The sequence below is a fragment of the Barbus barbus genome (assembly GCF_936440315.1).
Source record: "Barbus barbus genome assembly, chromosome: 4".
Taxonomy (NCBI): Eukaryota; Metazoa; Chordata; class Actinopteri; order Cypriniformes; family Cyprinidae; genus Barbus; species Barbus barbus.
Genome location: NC_136732.1, coordinates 15,747,385 through 15,757,929, shown reverse-complemented (window position 1 = coordinate 15,757,929; position 10,545 = coordinate 15,747,385).

The window sequence follows — 10,545 nt, the reverse complement described above, 5'->3', positions numbered from 1 at the left end:
CAGCAGATGCAGATAGACTGCTGACGTGTCTGTCATCTTAATATATTCAATCTGAAACCAACAAATGAAAACTATTTCTATTATAACACTTGTGGTTTTATTATAGTACTCTGTCAATCATAGGCTACACTGTTAGCAGAATAGGCTTCCTTTTTTTTGGCCATTTACAGACATTTTTACTTTATTAAAATGCAAAACTGTTGCACTTAGGGAAACAACGAGTCCCTAACTCTAATATTGTTTTGAGAACATTACAGTAATTTTAGCTCAACAATCTCTGTTCATATGTGGGACTGAATCACTGTCGTGATAAGAAAGCTAAGTCAACCGACGCCAGCAAATGTTTATTTTCAGAAAGCATCTGTGCACTATTTATTCTTCTGCATGGCTCTGCAGTATGGAGATTTGCTCAGGCTTAGGCTTATTGTGTTCTTGAGGCATAAGTAAAATATAGAACATAAATGAGAATAGTTTTATTCGCTCTTGTGTGCTGTGATCTGATAAATTACAAATGTGTTCGACTGATACACTAAAGAACCCTTGGGTAAATCAGTCCGAATTAGAGCTACTTATGCAACTAGTGTTTATATGTGTGCAAATCCATAGACATTTGGAGAACACATTTAAAGGTACAGTACCATTATTGGCAAGTTTCTGTTGGACGCTCCCAATTAAGTGTAGGCTAATAATGCATGAGTGCATGAGCACAATAATTTGCTAAACAGTCGCAGCCAAACAGCTTCAATATTTATCCCAATACTTTCATTAGCACTTCACCTTGGTGTCGTTCATTTCTTTTGGTAAAGGCTGAATAAAACCAGTCATATTTTCTCTCTACCTCCCTCTTTCTCCAAAGGTCGATATTATCTGCTTGGGGCAGTCTTGACCTATGGTATAACTCATGAATATATGATCTACCTGAACCAAAAAATAAATAAAAAATACTCCACCCACTCTCTAGGTTCAGTCAGGCTGCTCACTCATACTTACCCAGATAAAGTCGTGAGATGTCTGCAGTGATGCACTTTCTTCTGTTGCCCCTGAGCATAGGAACATTTGGCTCTCTGCTATCACATCAAACTCTAATTTTCTCAGAAGGAAGGAGTGACTGATGGTCACCTACTTGTCTGCCATTTATTATCTGCTCCCCAGCAGCCCCGAGCAGACAATCCAGTTCATTTTGCTCAAACACTGGCCTTCAGGGGACACCGTGCGTGGATGTGCTGTGAGCTTTAACACATACATGAATTTGACTGTTAGGTTTTTGACTTTGGAAGCCGTGGGAGGGGATATTTAAATCATTCCACTTCAAAGACTGACATGGCTTTTTTCTTTTTTTTGACATTTCATTTACTTTCACCCACATATCTTTTAATGGGGTGAGTGGAGTTCCCTGGAGAAAAGAAAGTTTTACTGTAATATATCAGTTGTTTCTGTGTATAGGCAGCAATGAGATTAAACGGAAAGCCGTTTTTCACTTCTCCTGAGAAAAAGACCTCAATAAAACTAAAGTTAGCAATCAAAAGTAACATTTCTCATCAGATTCTTCCAAAATCAAATTATCTGTGCTGTTATCCATAATAATTGAATGGTTCTTTTTTTACTTTATTCCAATAATTGGTATTTGTTTTTAGATTTATTTACGAAATTTTAGGATAAATGTTGAGATAAAATAAATGAGATGAGTTTCAAACACTACACTTCAAAAGTTTTGGGTCAGTAAGATTTTTTTTAAATAAATTAATATTTTTATTCAGCACGAATGCATTAAATTGATCAAAAGTGTCAGCAAAGACATTTATTTAGTGAATAAAAGACATTTATAATGTGTAAAAATATTTCGAAATATTTAATTCAAAGAAATGCTGTTCTGTTTAACTTTCTATTCATCAAGGAATATTGAAAAAAAATCAAGGTGGTTTCTGAAGGATCATGTGACACTGAAGACTGTAGTGATGCTGAAAATTCAGTTTTGCCATCACAAATGATGGCAAATATTTGAAACAGTATTAATAACTGACAGTATTACTGTTTTCATTGTATTTTTGTTCAAATACAACCTTGATGAGACATTTCAAAAACATCAAAAATTCCTACACCATGATAATTTTATAAAATAAAATGAATATTTTTGCCATTGTGTCAATTTATGTTGGTTTACTGCTTATGTAACCGTTCAGCTAATTCACGTCATCACACATTTGCAAGATTTCCTTAAAGTAGAGTGTTTTCATTTGTGCGTCTCTTGCTTTGAAGACAGCAGCAGGGTTTGATGAGGTGAAGGGTCCCGAACGCATCCCCCAGAGGCTCTTGTGAAGGGCATCCATGTGGCATAACGTTCCAAGAAGAACCTCATCATGCCAACTAATTTGTTTGTGCAGGTGTTTATACAAAAAGGGAAGACAAAAAGGGGGTATTTGTTATGTCTTATATAACACACTGGCAGATGACTGTAATTGTCGTTATATGTATATAAATACCTTTGCAGTGTTAGTTTCAGTAGAACTCTTTTTGTATTACCGTTTCATTTCCTATTCAGACTTCAAAGACATTTATTGCTTAGAGGAGATGACCGAACACATCTGTCTAGGAGGGAGAGAGAGCAAAAGCATGCAGGTGTTTCCAGAGATAAATCCAAAAGATCCTCCCCGCTGCGCATCAGGCAGCCACAACCTCGGCAGTCATGAGAGGTAATTAAAATCAGCGCTATCATTGCATGTTTGGAGAGGTGCACTTTGGGGAGGAAGGATGCTCTGGCACTTCAGCGGAGGAGGGAACAGAGCAAAATCATCAGCCATTGTGTACAGAGGCTGCCTCCCTCAACTGCCGCACAAAGCTCTGATTTACTCCCATGTCGATGAGAGTACCGATGCAAACGCAAACACAAATGCATGGAAATGATTGCAAACGATGTGGACATCTCCGACGCGATGCGAGGCAAGCGCAGTGTCCCTGTTGCACATATCTGATACGGACGCACAAAAAGGGAAATGAGAGACGAGGAGAGTTTGTGCTCAAGGAGGGAGTTTTTGGGTCACTGGCTCTCTCTTGGTTCCCCTCTTGGTAGTGACAGCTGGCAGCTGGGAGCCAGCTTTGCCCCTTGGTGAACACCTGGGTAAAATCCCCCTCGGCCCGTCATCGAATCCCAGAAGCTCCTTCTCACCTCCTAAGGGAGGACAATTTTCTCTCCTCTGCTTTTGCCTGTGGGTTTTTATCTTAAGTGGAGATTTCAATTCGCTCGTATTTTAAAACGAAATTATTCCCAACATGAAGATTTTGGAATAGAAACAAAGCTTAGCATTATACAGAAAGTAAAGAATAAAACAAAGTCTATTGAGATGCAAAGATAAATTCCTGCAATAAGCCGATAATTATTTTCATGTAAATGATCAAAAAATTCTATACTATTTTCTAAATAAATGAAAAATAAACACTAAAAAATAACAATTGCTACAAGTGAATTTAGGCACCACATTACAATGTTCATTCTGAAAAATGGATATTCATTTTTAGATTTGGTAAAAAATACATTTAACAGTTTCATTAAATTATGAGTTTTTTTTTTTTTTTAAATTACCTTCAAGAGAATGTTACATGACAGCAATCTAAATATAAAAATATGAAAAACTGGCATTATTAATTAAACATAAAATACAGACAGATATCGATTGTTAAAAATGAAAAATTTTCTCTAATTCCTTTCATTTATCTCTAATATATAATCACCAAAATACAGCTGAGCAGCAAATCAGCAGACATCCGAAGGATTACGTAACACTGAAGACTGGAGTAATGGCAGCTGACGATACAGCTTTGCCATCACAGGAATAAATTCCATTACAAATATATTAAAATAGGAAACAGTAACTTAAAATTGTAATAATATCTCACAATATTACTGTTTTTACTATACTTTTTTTATCAAACAGATGCAACCTTGGAAAAACTTCTTTCAAAAACATCCAAAATGTCATACTTTCGAATTAGTGTCCATGAAACACAATAATTTAACAAAATAAATGAATGAATTAACTTTTGTGTCATTTTTACATGGTTTACCGCTTGTTACGCAACACTTTAGTTAACATATTATTTATATTGTTATTACTCTCCTTAACTGAGAAGATGTCTATTTATGTATTTAATAGAAACACAGACACTGGTGTGATCATTTTAGCATCAGACAGGAAGAAATAAATAGCTGAATCAATAGCTGGTTCCTGAAAACTTGAGCATTTTATCATACAGACTCATATAGTCTAGGGTGGGGGTGCGGGATAACTCCCAGACATGATGTGCATTCCTCCACTTTATCACACCTTGATAAATATATCTGTGACAAACTTGACAAGAGGAGCCATGAGGGGCCTCATATATATTCATATGCAGCCCAGTGAGAGTGGAGATACCTTCAAGCCCTTCATAGATGAGTAGGATGAAATATAGCTCTGATTCATTGCGGTGTGCTATGTGTGTTGGCAGCTGACATTAACCCATACAGTGAATCATGTGTGTCAGTGTCACATTCCTTGGGGGCTTCAGAAGCGCTTGAGAGAGGAGCAGGACTATGTGGATGGGAGTAATGAAGGGGTCTAGCCCGCTGCCCTGCTCAAGGTCGGAATATGCGCTGAGAAAACAGAAAACGGCAGCATTTTCAACAAGTGATGGGGTAGTACTTTGCCATGACTTGATTTACGGTGATCACTTGTCCACATACAGTACCTTTCCCCCTTAAAAGTTAAGCTAGTCCCTGGTAAACACTGTTGAGTAAAGGTAATCCGATGCTTATAGGAGAAAATCTGCTGTTGGCGTTGTGAAAGTTAATAATCTTTTTTGGCCCATGTTCATTGGCATATTTGGAGCCCAGATCTTGTCATCTTGCTCTTGAGATTTCGCTAACAGCCTTGGATAAGATGAAGATGGCCGTCTCATAAAACAGATTAATTTTATCTAGAATAACAAATTACTGTGTCTAACTCACCATGATACAGGCTGTTAAAGACTTGGCAAACATATGATGCCTTAGTCTTGGTCTGTTTATCTTCATTAGTTAAAAAACTTATCCCTGTTTCATGTGGCTGTTTTGACTGAAAATGAATTGATAATTAACAACCAGTTCACACAGAACGCATACCACTGAGCTGTTTTGTTCTCTATGTAAACACACGCTCTTTTATCATGTCTTTCACAGCATCTCACCTCTCAAGGTAAAATAAGTTAAACCTTAAACCTTGGGTGTGTTTCTCTGTTTTGTTCTGCTGCACTGCATCTTGCGACCTTTTGGTTTGATTAAAATGAACTGTGGTGAGACTGCACTATTTGTGTGGTTTATTTGAAGAAGTGTGAATGCTGCCTTCTGAACCTTAGTGCGCAACAAACAAGTGTACCGAGACCCTTCTTTTCCAGGGGTTCGATATATGAATGCAGCACGGACCAAAGATATCAGAACAAACCAAACAAAGGTTGTGATGTCACAAAAATGTGACCCTAAAAAAAGACAAAATGCTTACCTGCACACCTGGTTCTTATCATCATAAGAGCAATGTTGCCCATTACAGTCGATACAGGCATTGGTACTGCGTCTACCTACAGCAGATCTACAAATACAACAAGCATATTTAACCCAGCACACAGCAGCTTTGAATGTTCAGTAAGTTCCCAAAATATACATTATAAAAGCTGTCCAGTCAAGTTGTGAACATATCTTTATGCCTTTTGTTTTATATCTTTATGGTTTGGTGTTAAAAATGACAACAACAAGTGAACCATTTATTGTAGATTTTTTCTGACCAAAAGATGCAAGAAAATCAAACTACAAGTGTAAGCACACCCTTATAGAGATGTAAAAATGCAATAAAGTTTTACATATTTTGATTTTTAATACTTTGCAATTTAAAATAAACTTTTAAATTATGTTAAGTAGTCCCTATGTAACAGCCACAATTTGGTAACTGATGTTTCTAATTAAGTAATAAAAAGGTCTCAAGTGGCCAAGACTACAAGTGTGGGTACTGGCACAGTCCCTTGGCATCTTTCTCAAGAGTGACGCGTTTTGAAGACACCATGTCAATTTAAAAGTTTCGAGACCCTGTGTTCTTTCCATCCTGCTGCGCAGCATCTTTCATTTTTATTCACACGTTCTGTGTGAAATAATTGCCATCAAATTGTTTTCTCAGTTTGTTTTTAGTCTTTAGGGATCCAAGTCTTCTGGGTAACTTTCCTGTGGTTTTGAGGATTTTTGTATTGAAACCTATTAGTTGTTTGCTTTGGCTCTGATTTCCTCTGACGCTAGTTGAATATTCAGTTTGAAAGTGAGCAGTTTGACAGCATTTCACTCGGTTCAAGGAACTTAAAAAGGGCCTGAAAAGATGCTAATTGGGATATCAAAGTGAATGGGTTGTCCCCTGGCATTTGGGAAAGAGCCAACCAGATGTTAGGCTAGTATTTTTTTCAGTGAGCGAGACCTTCACTTGTTTATGCAGCCCAATAAACCTTGTTAAATGGGATCACTGATTGCAGTGGGGAGTAGAATGAGTAAGTGTGTGTGTCTTTTCGAGGCTGGAAGAGTCAGACACCCACAATGTATGCATCTGTGTCCTCCTCACACATCTATGCAGTTGTTCTCAACTTAGCAATCCACTCACACACTCTGTTTAACCTCGGAGGTATATAAGTCTTGTGCATGCAGCGGGGTAACAGGCCCAGGTGTCTCTATCATCTGCCATGGTATGGTGACAGCTTGCTTGAGACTACTGGGTGGAGACAGATGCGAACCCCACCTTGTTTTCCCTCATCCAGATGCTCTGTCAACTTCTCTAATTCTCATTGACTTGGAAATACTATGAAGTTTTGGGGTCATGCAGTTTATGTACCTGAGTGATCTGCACATCTAATTAGAATTTTAGATGACATCTGTAGAATTAATTATTCGGTGTAGCAGTTTCAAAGGTTTCAGTCAACTTACACCTAACAGACATGATAGCAGTAACATTTTAAGGAAACAAGTGAGCAGTAAATAATTTGTAAAAATTAACACGTTTTCAGTAACAAATGTAAGAGAACTTAAAGCAAAACTTCATAGGTATTTTAAAAGTGAAAATAAAGTGTATATATATATATATATAAATGTACATTTTAATTTTACTTCTAATTTTAGTTTTAAAACACTTAGTTGAACTTTAGCATAATTACATATTGTAGAATATTGCATTTTAAGTCTAGACTATGGTCTATATATATATATATATATATATCTATAACATTGTAAGAATCTATAGTCTGCCTCGACCCAACTTCCACTCCACAATATATTTGATCATGCTCATTTCCCAAAATGGCTTAATTATTATAGAGAATAAGAAAGTCAGCAGTTGTTTGTAGACCATTTGGGATGATCACATCCTGAGCAAAAGGTGACCAATTGTAAAATGGGAGCAAGTGTGGGACACGGAGAACCACCTCAGACAAAGGGGTGTCAGAACTTAATTAACATACAGACTACAGCTGTTACAAAAGGAGCAACTCCATTTACATGTAGGGTAGTAAACTGGAAATGTATAAAATATTTTAACTAGGATGTATGGGGGCTCATTCCGACTCCGTTGAACCCAAGGTGCTACATGTACTTTGTCACTGCTATGCTGCAATAAACTTCTTCATCAAGATCGTCAAAGTCCTCTTCAATTTTTCTTACAACATCTATATGGTATATACACACAGGCCAGTCTTAAAGCTAGGGTGACCACACTTCCTCTTTTTTATTTCTAAATTGCCTAAAATGTCTGGGATTTGACTTTGAAAAGATAATGTTTTTGAGAAGGTAATGTCTGAAAAGTAGTTTGCTCAGTAGCGTATAGGCGTTGTACATAATTGTGGTGGGATCTACAGAGAATGGCCAATGCAATAATACATGTACATTTAATGTATAAGGACTGTAGAGAACACGTCAGTTGGAAAACAAGGCCAAAACCCAGACATTTTAAGTAATTTGGAAATTCGTCATAGGACTTCTATGGGGAAAAGAGGCTGTACAGTCACCCTATTAAAATACAACACTTAGTTTTATAAAATATCTAATTTTATACAGTGTGCACCAAGGGATCTTTAGTCTGAAAAAGGTTGAAGACCCTGATGTACACTGATGGACTTTGGTGAAAGATAAGTAGATTCAAAAAGGAAAGTAAAATGGCCTTTTAAACTCGGGTCTTTGCCCTTTCATATGGGAGTGCTTTTAGTGCTTTATACCTGCCACACAAAATACAGCAGATGAACTACACTAACAAAATTAGTTCAGTTTGTTCCTACGTCACTCCCATCTTTTCTATTCTGCCTTTAACCATGAACACATGCTTAAGGAGGTCTTTACGCTCAATCACTTTTATCTCTAGCAGGGACCATTACGAGGAAGAACAATTTCACCCTGATTAAACACTACACTCTAAATTAACTGATGCTAACCATCGAGCACTTGTGCTAGGAACCATAGAGAGTGAAAGCTTTCATAGAAAACTGTTCTGAGAGAAACATCTATCTAGATGTCTCTGAATACATTCAGTGGACCCTAAACTTGAAATCAACACAATCCAACACAATCACTTCAAACGTTTTACATGGCTAATGAGACAATTAAGAAATTGAGATCTGATCGTACAATTAGCATGTCCACAAAACAGTGCAAATAATTAGATCTAAACGTTATAGTGTGCATTAGTGAGAAAGAATGGAATAAGGCCTACACTAATTGGGCAAATTAGTCATTCATAAGGAGAATCATGCATTTCAAATTGACCACCCAGTGAGAGCTTCTGTAATTTGGTGTTTTGTTCCTACGTCACCATTTATAAATATGTATACGCTTTTCTCAATGCTTCGTCTAGCTCTCAGCAATTAGCTTTGTTTTCCTTGAATGCCGCGTGATGTCCTACATGCATGTCTTTGTTCTTTGCCGAGTGTTTGCGAAAGCACACACTTCGCCATTAGGCTTCAAACACGAGTGAGTTCTTGTCTCTTTGCACGATAAATTTGACGATGCAATTGTTGGCAACATGTGGGTGATTAATCTGAGTGCCGCATCTCGTCTGTTATTTTTTTATTATCCCTGTAAGTGTGCTGTCAGTACACGCGCTACATTGCTCCTACGTCTATATGGTAAGCGGCTCTCGAGCCAGTGGCTCAGTCATTATCTGTTTACACCAATTGACTCTGCCATTTCCTCAGCCCCTTATCTCTCTCCGTAGCAATTCAAGCCGAGTGTGAATAAAATTATTCTGGTAGTTATGAATAGCTGCTCTGAATGTTGCCTTCATACTAGAGGAAGCCTATTTAAATGAAGTCCTGTTCAGCTGTTCTCCGCATTGCTGTTGCTGAAGAAAATGAATAAATAAATAAAAGTCTAGAAATGAGAAAATAAAACGTGCAACTGAAGTGTTACTCAACAAAAAGGAGACGAGAGAGAAGGATGTTCGGCACACCCACCAAACGCGAAAATCGGGTGAAATGAAGAGTCACGGTAAAAGTCAACAAAGAGTCAAAGCTTTAGCCAACGGCCATGATGAGATCAATCTGAAATAATGGGTTTCCACCACAAAAAAAAAAACATTCCTAAGCCGTTTCCCCATTTTCTGTTAAGACAGCATCACACAGGGCGGCTTTTATTCATAGATTGACTGCTGTCACAATGAGGGAGTTCATTGGCCTCCGTCTGTGTGCCCAGGCCTGTCTTACAGCAGGAAGTTGAAGATGTGATTGAGAAGGTCATGCAAAATCTGATCCTCCTGCTCCTGTGTGAAATAGTCTGGGAGGATTTGAGTCCGGGCCGGGGCTCAATCCCTTCACGTTAATTTATTTGGGCAGGGTGGAGAGATAAGGCGTGTTTTATCGCTAGAAGAAGTTATTTTAAAAATGTTGACACAGCAGCTCAGATTAGAATCTTCTGGATGAGGCCTGCATTGTCTCTGGTCTCTGATAAAAGGTGCTCTAAATTGTTGTATAATAAAGACTTCAAAAATAGCTGAATTATGGGCAGACACCCTAAAATGTTATGATTGCTTAAGTGGGACATGTTGGAATTTCTGTGGGAGATGTGAAAAAAAATGTTATGGTATATGCATAGTGACTTGTTTCATTGTATTAGATACAGCGTGTCAGCCAAATAGCAATGGCAACCACTCAAGTTATCATAGTTAGTTTGAAGTTATCATAGTTCATCATATAAACATGTTCAGAAAGCGTCTGAGTTTTTTGAACAATCTATCTATTGCTTATTATTTTGAAATAGCAAACTGAAATGTGTTTGTGTTAAATGATCACTGATTTACTGATTCACATTTCGGACAGAATGAAACATAATTTTAATTTCAATTATAATATAGAATAAGAATTATATAAATACTGTATATATAATTATAAATAGAAATAAGCCATATGCTTGGGTGGCTACTCAGGTTTATTAAATTGTATTTATATAGATAGATAAGTGCTTGATGGGATTATCTCAACATTTTTATGATTTGTAACTTCATTACTCTTCTATAGCAGCTATCTACT